Source organism: Puma concolor, chromosome D1 (genome assembly GCF_028749965.1).
Source record: "Puma concolor isolate L17-30 chromosome D1, mPumCon1.1.hap2, whole genome shotgun sequence".
Taxonomy (NCBI): Eukaryota; Metazoa; Chordata; class Mammalia; order Carnivora; family Felidae; genus Puma; species Puma concolor.
Genome location: NC_141676.1, coordinates 104264702 through 104279504, shown reverse-complemented (window position 1 = coordinate 104279504; position 14803 = coordinate 104264702). Strand labels below are relative to the sequence as shown.

The following is a 14803-nucleotide window of genomic DNA, read 5'->3' as shown; positions in this document are numbered from 1 at the left end:
GTTCTAAGTTTCTACCAGCACAGAACCCTGCCTCCCTCCCACCCCAGCATCTCTTACTATCCCGCCAACGGCCACCTTTGGCTATCAACTTGTCCCTTCAACTGAAGCGCTATTCTGAGACATGAGAGCCCACCATGGACTCTATGAAACTGAGCTGTTAATGGCCGGTAAGATGCAGGATTGCTAATGTTGAGGTCAAGTCTCCTGGCTAGTTTTTCACCTAACAGGTTTATTATACTCTTCCCTTAAACACAAAATGTAGACACAGAACACCTCGGCAAATGTTGACCGTGATCGTCACGTTATCCCCGGGCCCTTTTAATATAACTTGATTTTCCCAGCATCTTTATTATAATTCTTATTACGTTCCTTATTCTTAACTAGCCTTTTTAGTATCACTGAAGATTGAAAAGATTTTAAAACTTACATTTAAAAACTTCAATGTTTTTCCATTGTTAACATCTTAATTTCTGTCTTTGTGCAAGAACTTCAAGTTGTATTTTAAAAGCATACTGCTTAGTGGTTCTTGGGTGGCTCATTTGGTTAGGCGGCTGACTTTGGCTCAGGTCATGATCTCATGGTTGATGAGTTTGAGCCCTGCACTGGGCTGTCTGCTGTCAACACAGAACTCACTTCGGATCCTCTGTTCCCATCTCCCTCTGCCCTTCCCCCACTCCTGCTCTTGCTCTCTAAAAAATAAATAAGCATTAAAAAAAAGATTGCTCGAGTGCTTCCTTTCTAAAATTTTCCATCTTTCAAATGACTCTCCCCTAGAAACACCTCCTATCCTAGATTCCCAGTTTATACATAGACATTAGAAGTTTGGATACCCAAGAAAAAATGTTACCTTTTCCCTCACCTGCACAGTTGTGAAAATGTTTTCATACCTTTAAAGATTGTGTTTAATATACATAGGAACTACCATAAGCTGAGTGTTGAGGCTTTGTTCTGAAGCCACAAGAGTACAACTGGGGTGCATCTCCTCTGTGCCAAAAGAAAACACAGGCAAAGTTGCCTGCAGGCTTTTAACTTGGAAACACAATCTTCTGCTTATTTCAGCAAAGCTATCAGGCATGCCAACTCCACCTTAAGGGGGTGTCTGAATCACAAGCTGTGGTTATCAGTTCATGCAGAATGGGGGAGGAAAAATGAAATTCTTCGAATAACTTTAATGTCTTTAGACTTCATTAGTCTAGTTATAGTACATACACAATAAACACCTGACGAAGTAAAGAGTGGATTTAACTCAATGTTTCTTCACCTGAAAAACTGTAACTGCCTAGTTGCCATCTGAGCCTTGTCATCAAGACCCAGTTGCCAGGATTCAAGTGCATACTATCTTGTACATTGTAGGTACTCAAAATTTGAATTGAACTGATGGAACCTCAAATACAATGTAGGCAAGACAATGATATTAACTCTCAGAACAACAGCGTAATAGCTTACAGTCATCAGTTTGAATCCATCTGGGATTTGGATTCTTAAATTTATAGAAATGGTGCCAGAAAGAGCAGGTACCCGAGGCAATTGTACCAGTGCCCATAGAAAGCAGTAGCTGATTACACTGTGGATCCCTCCACAGTCTCATTTGTGCTGTCCCACACAGGAAGTTAAGCATATTTAAACATGTCTGTTTGTCTATTTAAGAATCAAGATCTGTTTCATAAGCACATAATAATCCTTTCAACATCCTTGATCATGCTTTACTGAACTGGCGTTAACAATACCTCTTTAGGTTTTCACATGAGGACAGTTGGAGAAGCTTTTTGAACTTAATGTGTATGACTGGGTCCAGGATTGCTCAATTCTGCCCTAGGGACCCTTTAAGAGATAAAGATTTACAGTTCTGGTTTGGTTGCTCCTTAGGAGACTAATGTTAGCAACCATCCAAGTTTACCACCCACTCTAACACACAGATTTATGCATTTTAATTTGCTCTAGTTATATTGATGTTGACATTTAATGTCAACCTGACATTTCTTCCTGAAGCAAGAATAACAGATATGCTGGACTTAACTGAGAGCACAGAAGAGAATTTAAATGGTTTGTCCCGATTATCTAGTATGCTTGCAAACAGAGCTGAGATCAGGATTCCTGTCACTCTGACCTCTGATTTAGAGCACTTGCCAGCACTCAGCATTACTCCAACACGAATGGTATAACCAAGTTCACGTAGATCCTTGTGGTTCATATATTTATTGTCCATTATGCTTAAAAGACTCCCACCCCCTTTAACCACTCAAAAGCCTCATGTGAGCAAGATAAATGGTCCTCTTTATGTGTACTCTCCTTGCAGTTAGTGTGTAGCTTGGTCATTATCTTTGATTGAGTAGCTTCCTTTCCCCTATGTTTATGGGTCTAAATGAGGGATATAAACATGAGAGCTCAGCCAGGGGAAAAAAGGGCCATGTATTTGCACAGTAAAATACAAGCAAGGAGATCATCAGTTCTTGGGGCGGTATGAGTAGGGTAAGAGTAGTGCTGGCCAGGATCTAAAAGAGCCCAAGGAAAATGGGCACATTGCCAGCATCAGCCAAGTGAAGAACAGATGTCCAGGGAACGGTCACTGGAGCCTAAGCCACAAGTCAGGGAAATGGCTGCTGTGGCTCCAGCAATCAAACAAGATGTGCCTCATTGCCAAGGTGGCGGTGCTGATAGTAGGAGGGATCCTGTCTGTGGGATCTGAGTATCCATGGAAGGATGAGAGAAAATGCAAAAACAAAAAAGACTCAAAATTCCTTTTACCTTCATAGGAAACATCTTTCACACTGCTAGCAAATAACAATATAATCATTTGTGTTTGCAATACGTGTAACCCAGCTTCATGAAATTTTGACACTTTCTCACATTTTAGAATCCTGTCTGAGAATTTTAGGGGTAAGAGAAAACCATCCCAGACCCCCTAACATGTTCTAGTGCCTTATGGAGATCTATCTTCTTTTGAAAACTGTCTGCTCATGTCTTCTGTCCATTTCTTCACTGGATTATTTGTTTTTTTGGGCTTGAGTGTTATAAGTTCTTTATAGATTTTGAATATATCTAATATGTCATTTGAAAATATATTTTCCCATTCTGTCAGTTGTCTTTTAGTTTTATCAATGTTTCCTTCGCTCGGCAGAAGGTTTTTATCCTGATGAGGTCCCAATAGTTCATTTTTGCTTTTATTTCCCTTACCTCCACAGACACGTCTAGAAAGAAGTTTCTGCGGCTGAGGTCAAAGAGGTTGCTGCCTGTTTTATTCTCTAGGATTTTGATGATTTCCTCTCACAGTTAGGTCTTTCATCCATTTTGAATTTATTTTTGTGTATGGTGTAAGAAAGTGGTCCAGTTTCATTCTTCTGCATGTCTCTGTCCAGTTTTCCCAGCACTACTTGTTGAAGAGACTGTCTTTTTTCCATTGGATACTCTATCCTGTTTTGTTGAAGATTATTGGCCATATATTTTAAAAATCAGTAAGCTTTAAATCTGGAAGCTTTAGAAATTAGTGGGACTTAACATTAGGAGAGCCAGAGGGTGACAGAAGTGGAGTCCTCACCCTTCAAGAGTCAGCATGTGAAAAAGCTTTGCCTGAGACACCACACAAAAGCAGCAGTTGAAAAGTGGGGTGTACATGAAGGAGATTTACTGACTAATTTTAGAACATGTGCAAGAGGAGCAGGGATTTGTAGGTGATTTGTCCAGGAACAAAAGGGCTGGCAGGTACTTTTTTCTTGCCTTCTGCTAGCCCAGAATGCTGGATGCTTCTAGAAGACAATGATAACACTCTCCATCTACTTTGCTTTCACCATGTGTCCCGCCCTGGGGATTCCCTTATGGACCTGCTTGCCCAAATCCCTCACCTTAGCACATACTCATCCAAAGTGATTACTACCCTGCCACACCCAGCAGGAAGTCCTATCTAGGACCAGCACCCCTCAAAAATGATTCCTGCCCTGGGAAGGGATGGCAATAACCCCACACACCAGCACACCTGTAGTTCCTGCAGCCTTGGCTCTGAGCTGGCTGTGCAGGGTGCTAGGCCTGCCTTTCAGCACACAGAGAGCCAGGCTGAGGGTTGGTTGCACCCACCAGCAAGCCCATGGCAGCTACAGCCAGGCAACTCAGTAGTTACGAACAACCCATGCCCTGTACACCCACAGCAGGTGAAGTGGGTCATTGCAGCCAGTTGGGCTGAGTGTCAGCCTTACTCACTAGAATGCCCATAGCAACTGAGGGTAAGCCATAACAGGAGAGTGCACACAGCCTAAAAGGAGCACCTGGTTCTAGTTACAAAGGGAGATTGGCTATAGGGCAACACAGGACCTCTTTTACTAAGGCAATTACTTTCAAGACCAGGAGACACAGCTGACCTATCTAATACATAGAAACAAACAGAGATTTACACAAAATGAGGAGACAAAGGAATGCACCCCAAATCAAAGGGCAAGACAAAAATCACAGAAAAGGGGTTAAGTGAAATAAGCAATATGCCTTATAAAGAGTTCAAAGCAATGGTCATAGAGATACTCACTGGACATGACAAAATAGTGATGGCTCAAGTAAGAATTTCAACCAAGAGATGGGGGAAAACAGTTAACGTTGAAGAATACAGTAACTGAAATGAAAAATGGAGGCAATCAACAGAAGCTGAGAGGATGTAGAAGAAGAGATTGGTAATCTGGAAAACTGTATAATGGCAAGCAATCAAACTGGACAGCAAAAAGAAGAAAATAATAAAGGCGAATAGGTTAAGGGAGCTCTGTGACATCATCAAATGTACTAACATTCACATTATAGCAATCCCTATAGACGATTATAGGAAGGAAAAGAGAAAGAACAGAAAATTCACATGAAGAAGAGCTGAAAACTTCCTTAATCTGGGGAAGGAAACAGACATCCAGGTCCAAAACAGATGAACCCCCAACAAGATGAACCCAAGGAGACCCACACCAAGACACATAATAATTATTAGACTGCCAAAGACATGGGATGTTAATATGAACCCCAGTAACCACAAAACAAAACCTATAATAGACACACACACACACACACACACACAATAAATAAATAAATAGATAGATAGATAGATAGATAGATAGATAGATAAATAGATAGTAATTCAAGCACTAACCCTAAAGAAAACCATCAAACCACAGGGGAAGATAGCTAGAGAGGAAGACTGAAATAGAGAAGAACAACAAAAACTACCGGAAAACAATCGACAAAATGGCAACAAGTACATACCTAAAAATAATTATTTTAAATGTAAATAAACCAAATGCTCCAAACCAAAGACATATGCTGACTGAATGGATGAAACAATGATCCATCTAGATGCTGCTATTCACCTCAGACCTAAAGATATATACAAACTGAAAGTGAAGAAACTGGGAAAAAAATATTTCATGCAAATTAAAGCAGAAAAAAAAGCCAGGATAGCAATATTTATATCAGGTAGTATAGACTTTAAAACCAAGACTGTAACAAGAGACAAAGAAGGGCTTACATAATTAAATAAAAAGGAGATCACTCCAAGAAGAGGATATAACAATTATAAATATCCATGCACCCAACACTAAAGCACCTAAATACATAAAGCAAATATTAACAGACATAAAGAAATTGACAATAATAATAGTAGGGAACTTTAAGACCTTAATTACATCAATGGATAGATCATCCAGACAGATAATAAGAAAACAATGGCTTTGAATGGCACATTAGAACAGATGGACTTAACAGATATATACAGCACATTTCCATCTCATAACAGCAGAATACACATTCTTTTCGAATGTTTGTGGAACATTTTCCAGGGGAGCACATATTAGGTCCAAAAATCAGTCTTAATACATTTAGGAAGATGAAAATTACATCAAATTTTTTTTTGCCTATAATATGAAACTAGAAATCAATTACAAGAAAAATTGGAACAAATAAGGAGGCAAACAACATGCTAGTCATCATCCAATTGGTCAACAAAAAACTAAAGAGGAAATTTAAAAAATGAAGACAAATGAAAATGAAAACAGTTTAAAATCTTTGAAATGCAACAGAAGTTGTTTTAACAGGAAAACGGATAGTAATACAGGGCTACTTTCTGAAAAATCTGAAGAAAACAAATCTTACATCTTCAGGAACTAGAAAAAGCAGAGCAAATAAACCCAAAGTCAGTAGAATGAAGAAAATGATCAAGATTAAAGCAGAAATAAATTAAATAGAGACAAAAATAGAAAATACCAATGAAACCAACTGCTGGTTCTTTGAAAAGATAAACAAAATCGGTAAACATTTAACCAGATTCATCAAGGGAAAAAAAAAAGATACATGACTCAAAATAAAAAATGGAAAAAGAGAAATAACACCACATAAAAGATTATAAGAATATTATGAAAAATTATATACCAACAAATTGGCAACCTAGAGATATGGATAAGTTCCCAGAAACATAATCTTCCAAGACTGATTCAAGGAGAAACGGAAAATCTAAACTGATAGATTTCTAGTAACAAAATTGAACCAGTAATCAAAAAACTCCCAAGAAACAAAAGTCAAGGACCAGACATCTTCACAGATAAATTCTACAAAGCATCAATTCTTCTCCCATTGCTCAAAAACATAGAAGAAGAAAAACTTCCAAATTCCATCTATAAAACCAGTATTATTATCCTGATACTCTAACCAAAAACCCTACAAGAAAGAAAACTACAGGCCAGTATCTCTGATGAACAAAGATGCAAAAGTCAGCAAAAAAAAAAAAAAAGTATTAGCACATCAAATTGAACAATACATTAAAAGGATCATTTACCATGATCAAGTGCAATTTATTTCATAGATACAAGGATGGTTCAATATTTGAAAATAAGTCAATGTGATACATACATCACATTAACAAGACAAAGGATAAACCACATGATCATCACTATATGCAGAAAAGCACTTGACAGATTCAAAATCCAATCATGATAAAAGCCATCAACAGAGTTAATTTGGAGGGAACACACCTCAATATAATAAAGACCAAATATGAAAACCAACAACTAACATCATATTCAACTAGTGAAAAACTGAAAGGTTTTCTTCTAAGATGAGGACCAAGACAAGGATGTTCACTCTTGCCACTTTCATTCCACATAATATTGGAAGTGGTAGCTTCAGCAATCAGATGAGAAACAAAAGGGATCTCAATCGGTAATGAACAAGTAAAACTGTCACTATTCGCAGATGATATATTATACATAGAAAATCCTAAAGATCACACCAAAATGATTTAAATTGATAAATTAATTCAGTAAAGTTACAGTCTACAAAAATAATGTATAGCAATCTTTTGTATTCCTATACACTAATTACAAAGTAGGAGTAAGAGAAATTAAGAAGATAATCCCATTAACAATGGCAACAAAAAGAATAAAATACCTAGGAATAAATTTAACCAAGATGTTTACTCTGAAAACTAGAGAACATTGATGAAAGAAATGGAAGATGATACAAGTGGAAAAATATTCCATGCTCATGGATCAGAAAAACTGATATTATTAAAACATCTATGCAACTAAAAGCAATGTACTGATTCAATGCAATCCTTATAAAATACCAGTAGTATTTTTCTAAACACGAAAGTAAAGAATCCTAGAATTTATATGGAACCAAAAGATCCTGAATAGCCAAAGCAATCTGGAGAGGAGGAATAAAGCTCCAAGTATCACAATCCCAGATTTCATGATATACTCCAAAGCTAAAGTAATCAAAACAGTATGGTACTGGCACAATAGATACATAGATCAACAGAACAGATAGAGAGCCCAGTAATGAGCCCATAGTTATATGGTCTATTAATCTATGACAATGGAGGCAAGAATATGCAATAGGGAAATAACTATCTCTCCAACAAGTGTAGTTTCATGGACAGCTATATGCAAAAGAATGAAACTGGACAACTTTCTTACACTCTATGAAAAAATAAACTCAAAATGGATTAAAGACTTAAATGCGAGGCATAGAGCCATAAAACTCTTAAAAGGAAAGATGGGCAGTAACCTCTTGGACACTGGCCTTCGCAACATATTTATAGATATATCTCCCCAGGCTGGAAAACAAAAGCCCAAATGAACTATTGTTACTACATCAAAGTAAAAAGCTTTTGCACAGCAAAGGAAATAATTAACAAAATGAAAAGGTAACCTACTGGATTGGAGGAATTATTTGCAAATTATGTATCTGATAAGGGATTAATATCTAAAATATATAAAGGACTTATATAGCTCCACGCCAAAAAGTTGTAAAAAATTAAAAATATAAAAAAATGGGCATAGGACCTAAATAGACATTTTTCCAAAGATGACATACAGATGGCCAACAGGAACATGAAAACATGCTCAACTGTGGGAAATCAAATAGTTATGTCCTGGTTAAGAAGATTATAGGGAACCTATTACACTGCTTTCTGAACCTTCTGAAAATAGCTGACCAGTATCTAATTAATGCATATTTAGGGGTTGGGTCCTGCCTGTGCTCATTAATTCCTTAAACCATGTTATCTATGGAATATCTTATCTTGTCCTCCACCCTGCTTTCAGCATCTGCTCTTTTGTAATCTTGGGAACACCTTGTTTTTCTCTCTTTTTTTTTTTTTTCATGCTTTCTGTATGTTCTTACTGGTACATCGCCACTGACATATTGTGCAATGTTTTCCCTATAATGTATGCCTAATAAAAAGTCTCTGAGAGACTTCCCTCAGCCTTCCTCTCACCTCTCTTGACTTGCATGGAGTCTTGAGTAATCCTTTATGCTGTCCTCAGTTTTGCTGGACAAAGCCAAAAGCCAAACCCATGCCCCACGTTACTAATCATCAGGGAAATGCAAAACAAAATACAATGAAATATCACCTCATAGCAGTGGGAATGGTTGTATCAAAAAGACAAGGAATAACAAATGTTGGAGAGGATGTGGAGAAAAGGAAACACATGTGCACTGTTAGTGGGAAGGTGATTGGTATAATCTCTGTGTAAAAGAGTATGGAGGTTGGGGCGCCTAGGTGGCTCAGTCGGTTAAGCGTCCTACTTTGGCTCAGGTCATGATCTCACTGTCTGTGAGTTCGAGCCCCGCGTCAGGCTCTGTGCTGACAGCTCAGAGCCTGGAGCCTGTTTCAGATTCCGTGTCTCCCTCTCTCTCTGCCCCTCCCCTGTTCATGCTCTGTCTCTGTCTCAAAAATAAATAAACGTTAAAAAAAAAAAATTAAAAAAAAAAAGACTATGGAGGCTCCTCGAAAAATTAAAAACAGAAATACCATATGATCTGGTAATTCCACTACTGGGTAAATAACCAAAGAAAATAAAATAAAAACACTATTTCAAAAAGAGATAGGCAACTCTATGTTTATTGAAGCTTTATAGTAGCCAAGGTAAGGAAGCAACCAAAGTGTCCTTTAAGAGATGAATGTATAAAGAACATGGGATGGACATACATACACACACACACACACACACACACACACACACACACACACACACAGAGGAATATTACTCAGCCATAAAACGAATGAGTTCTTGCCATTTGCATCAATATGGATGAACATAGAGGTACTACATGAAGTGAAATAAGTCAGAAAGACAAAGTGTTAGGATTTTAATTATATGTGGAGTCTAAAAACCCAACCAACCAACCAACCAGACCAACCAAAAAGAGAAACAGACTCACAAATATGGAGAACAAGCTGGTGTTTGCCAGAGGGAAAGGGGAAGACAGGTGAAATATGTAAAGGAGATGAAGAAGTATACACTTATAGGTGTGAAGTATATAAGTCAGAGATGGAAAGTACAGGACACAGAATATAGGCAATAACACTGTAATAATGACATATGGGGACTATACCTATTATGGTGAGCTTTGCATGATGTACAGAATTGTTGAATCACCATGTTGTACATCTGAAACTAATATAACAGTATATGTCAACTATACTTGAATTAAAAAAAAAAATGTGATCCTGAAAAACAGGGCAGGACTAAGCAACTTTCAGAGATTGGAAGAGATTACAGAGATGATTACTAAATTTAATGTGGGATCCTGTCTTGGGTTCTGGAACAGAAAAAGGACATTAGTGGAAAAAATGGCGAAATTCAAATAAAGTCTGCACTTTAGGTAATAGTCACTCAAGTACCAATGTTAATTTCTTGGTTTTGTACATTGTACAATAATTATACAAGATGTGGGGTGCCTGGGTGGCTCAGTCGTTTAAGTGTCTGACTTCGGCTCAGGCACAGTTCGTGAGTTTGAGCCCTGCGACAGGCTCTGTGCTCACAGCTCAGAGCTTAGAGCCTACTTTGGATTCTGTCTCTCTCTCTCTCTCTCTCTCTCTGTCCCTCCCTCACTGTGCTCTCTTGTTCTCTCTCTCAAAAATAAACATTAAAAAAATTAAAAAAAATTATACAAGTTGTTATTATGTAAAGTTGGCTGAGGCCTATATAAGAACTCTCTATACTATGTTAGAAACTTTCTATACTTATAAAATTATTAAAAAAAAATTTTTTTTTAACGTTTATTTATTTTTTTGGGGACAGAGAGAGACAGAGCTTGAATGGGGGAGGGGCAGAGAGAGAGGGAGACACAGAATCGGAAACAGGCTCCAGGCTTTGAGCCATCAGCCCAGAGCCTGACGCAGGGCTCGAACTCACGGACCGCGAGATCGTGACCTGGCTGAAGTCGGCCACTTAACCGACTGCGCCACCCAGGCGCCCCTATAAAATTATTTTAAATAAAAAAATTTATAAACTGTCTTAAATGGTAGAAATAACATATTTCTCTGTGAAATGTTTCATTTTCCCCCTATCATCTACCAAACAAATGTAGCAAATAATTGAACATGTCCACACAGATTGGTGCCACCACTTTCATCATTTCAAGTTGCCATCTATACATGGTATAGTTCTGGGCTCTTCATCTTGCTTGGTATGTTTTTCATCTATAAAAGCTACACTGCTTTTTTTTTTAATAACATGTCTTGGTATATCTTATTTTCTGGGGAGTGGGTGGTACATCTACTTTTGTTGCTCTAAATTTTCCAAATTAGCTACCCAATTGCCTTTTTTGTTCACATGTTGTTAGGAATCAGTGTGCCTAGAGTAAGGCAGAAAGATGGAATACTAACAAGATGCTGGTTCCTTCATTTGACCCAACACTGGGTATACCCCAGAAGTGACAAGATGGTACATTTCAGGTAATAGTAAAAGCTCTAAGAAATTCCTAGGAAGTCCAAGATAATTGCCTTCTGATGTACCTGATGGAGGTTAGGGTTTAGGAAGAGGAAGCCAAGCCGGGGCAGGAGAAAGCTGGTAGCCATCAACAGGGAAAAGATTGAGGCAAGCATTCTGCACCCTTTGAATTTCCTTCTAATGCCCTGGTTAAACATTGATTGCTATCTTGCGACTGCAGAGGAGAAGCAGCAGCATTTTTCACTACCTAACTTGTAGTATAATACCATCAGCCACCACTAGAGAAACCTGAGGGTAGAGAGGAGAAACCTACACAGGCAAATGAACCAGTTAGTCCTAGACTTTAACTCCTCCCCTACTGCCACACATGGGAATGCTATTATCGTTTTATTTGGGACAGTACTTTATTGTGTGGGACTTCTTCACACGTATACGTGTTTAGTATTCCCAATCCTTTGCCCTAAATGCTTTAGCAACGTGGTGTCATTACAGAAACCCCTAAATTTCCTTCACAGATTTCCAAATACCATTTTTGGTTGAGAAGCTGTGGTTTAGAGGATTAGATCACAAGAAGATGAGAGATCTTGGGAAAAACTGTGCTTGGGTGGAGGTACAGCAATGTCACTTGAGATCACTGTCACATTATGTCTGTGTGACAGACGGGAAATTGGGAAGGATATATCAAAATAGGCTCTTAGCCCTAAAGAACCCTTCTAAGAATCTCTGTAAACTCGCCACACCAAGGGCACAAGCTACAGCTTAGAATTTGGCTTATTCTCCTAGGGAGATATTACTGTTGATAGTAACAGATAATCTCCAAGAAATGTGACATCACAGGAAAAATGAGACATCTGAAGGCACAACCATTATGTAAGAAAGGGAAAAATATGGGCCAGATAAACAAGAATTAGGTTTATCACATCATTAGAGAGGGAAAAGGGGAGATACTTATTATCTCACTGTAAAGCAGAAACAAGCAGTCATAAAAAAAGAACCAGTTAAAGATTCTCAGTCTGAAATAAATAATACCTGGAAGTAATAGTCTGGTGCAAGAGCAGAATGCATATAAAAGCCCAATTAGTAAACTGAAAGATCAGGTTGAGGGACTCCCCCAGAAATCATCAAATAGCAAAGAGTTTAATGAATATGAAAGACAAGTTAAAAGATATAGACAAAGAAATAAACATGCCAATATCCATAAGAATGCCAGAAAGGTAGGGTAAAAACCGAGTAAACAAACTGAGATGCCACATTACATTGAAGTACATAGGAAAATCACAAGTAGAACACATACTGGGTCATAAGGAAAACCTCAGCAACATTCATTATTTAAATGTAAGTTACAATGAAATCACAGAATTTTGAGTGAATAAAAATGAAATTACTTTTATCTAATGGTGTAGCATGCCATCAACTTACACTGGTGGGAATATGTAAATGTAAACATAGATATTAAATACTAGTAAGAATTAAGACTACATGAGCTAGATGTCAATGTCAGGAATAGAAAAGAAATAACACAGTAAACCTGAAAAAATAGGGAAATTATAAGAACAGATGTTAATAGGAAATAAAACAAAGAAACAATAATCTACAGCTAATAAAAAGCTAATTCTTAGAACAAAACTAAAAAGTGAGCAACTTTCCAATAAGTTTGATCCAACAGAAAGGATAAATATACAGATAATTCATTTAGAGAATAAAAAAAAGGTATACTACAGCTGATACAAAGACTTTTGATATTATGACTATATCAATATATTTGCAAAGCTTGACCTAAGAACTATTTTCAAACTATATGACAATAAAATTGATGGGAGAAGATCTAAACTCAAAAAAGGTAATTATTCTGTGCACAGTGCCTTCCTTCCAAAGACTACAGCATGGGAGTAGGGAGAGACTAACTTAAACAGTAGAGAAACATGACAAACATGACCTCAGCCAGGTGATCAAGGTCAACATCAATAGTGACAAATCATATGCATCCTTGATATGTGGTGATACAAAGGACACTTCACTGCTGTAGTCTTCTTCTCTAAAACCCATAAATTCAATCTAACTGTGAGAAAAATACCAGATAAATCCCAATTGATGAACATTTTATGTAAAATACCTAATCAATATTCCTCAAAACTAAGTCATTTAAAAACAAGTGAAGTATGAAAAACTATTAAAGCCAAATGGAGTTTAAAAAGACATATCAGCTAAATGTCACATGGGATCTTGGACACACAAAAAAGACATTAGATTAAAACTAAAGAAATCTGAATAAGTACAGTTTTAGTTAATGACAGCATATCAATATTGGCTCATTATAACAATATACCATAGCATATGTGTTATAATAATATATACCACATATATTTATATAAATGATGATGTTAATAGAAAAGTGCAAAGTATTTGGGAACTTTGTACTATCTCCCTCTTTTTTCTATAAATCTACAAGTGTCTTAAAATTTAAGCTGATGAAAAATTTTAAAATGTAATTATTAAAGAACACGAATTCACAATTAAAAAAAATCCCTCCCCAACCTGTACCACAAGGCACAAATTTTACCTGATTTTTACCCGATTTTATCTGTTATAAAAATTATTCAGAAATAGAAAAAAGGCTGAAAATTCCTCAAACTATTTTCTGAGGAAAGTAAAGAAAGAAAAAATTAATTTCACCAAGGGACAAAGCTGAATTATCTTTTTAAAATTTTGTTAAATGTTTATTTTTTTTAAAATATGAAATTTATTGTCAAATTGGTTTCCATACAACACCCAGTGCTCATTCCAACAGGTGCCCTCCTCAATACCCATCACCCACCCTCTCCTCCCTCCCACCCCCCATCAACCCTCAGTTTGTTCTCAGTTTTTAAGAGTCTCTTATATTTTGGCTCCCTCCCTCTCTAACCTCTTTTTTTTTTTCCTTCCCGTCCCCCATGGTCTTCTGTTAAGTTTCTCAGGATCCACATAAGAGTGAAAACATATGGTATCTGTCTTTCTCTGTATGACTTATTTCACTTAGCATCACACTCTCCAGTTCCATCCACGTTGCTACAAAAGGCCATATTTCATTCTTTCTTATTGCCACGTAGTATTCCATGTGCCCCAAAGCTGAATAATCTTAAATAGATTACTATCCAAGGGAATTCTGTTAATATATAGGAGAAGAAAACCATGATGGCTTAGTTTTGTCCCAGGAAGACAATGATGGACATCCATTGTATTTTCCCAGGAGGGACCCATTCAGAATCCCAGGGTTCACATGGAGGTGATTTTAAGCTGAAGACATTTGAGATTTGATGGATGCAGACAGAAACCTTCTTGGAGCATCCCTTATCTGACTAAAGGCAGCAACTTCTGGGAAATGAGGCTACCACAAATGTCCCTCTAGGGAATTTTAATGGCCATGAAAAGGACAAAGAGCACCTGCATAAACCAACATTATCACAAACTTTCTTCTATCCTATTTGTTCTCCTCAAAAACAAATGGTCTTTTCTAAAGAAACCTTTTTGTTCTTCCCAAAGTCTGCTCTCCCTCCTCCCCTTTCTCTAATAAATTAGAAAGATAATCCTCTAACTTTAAACATTTGAGAAGACTGCTACTTTTTTGTTGGCTC

At 37.2% G+C, this 14803-nt stretch overlaps 1 pseudogene; it reads left to right on the top strand.

Moving 5' to 3' along the window:
* The first annotated feature begins 121 nt into the window (after positions 1 to 121).
* Positions 122 to 14803, top strand: part of LOC112865863 (NXPE family member 2-like) — a 136995-nt pseudogene continuing 122313 nt past the window's right edge.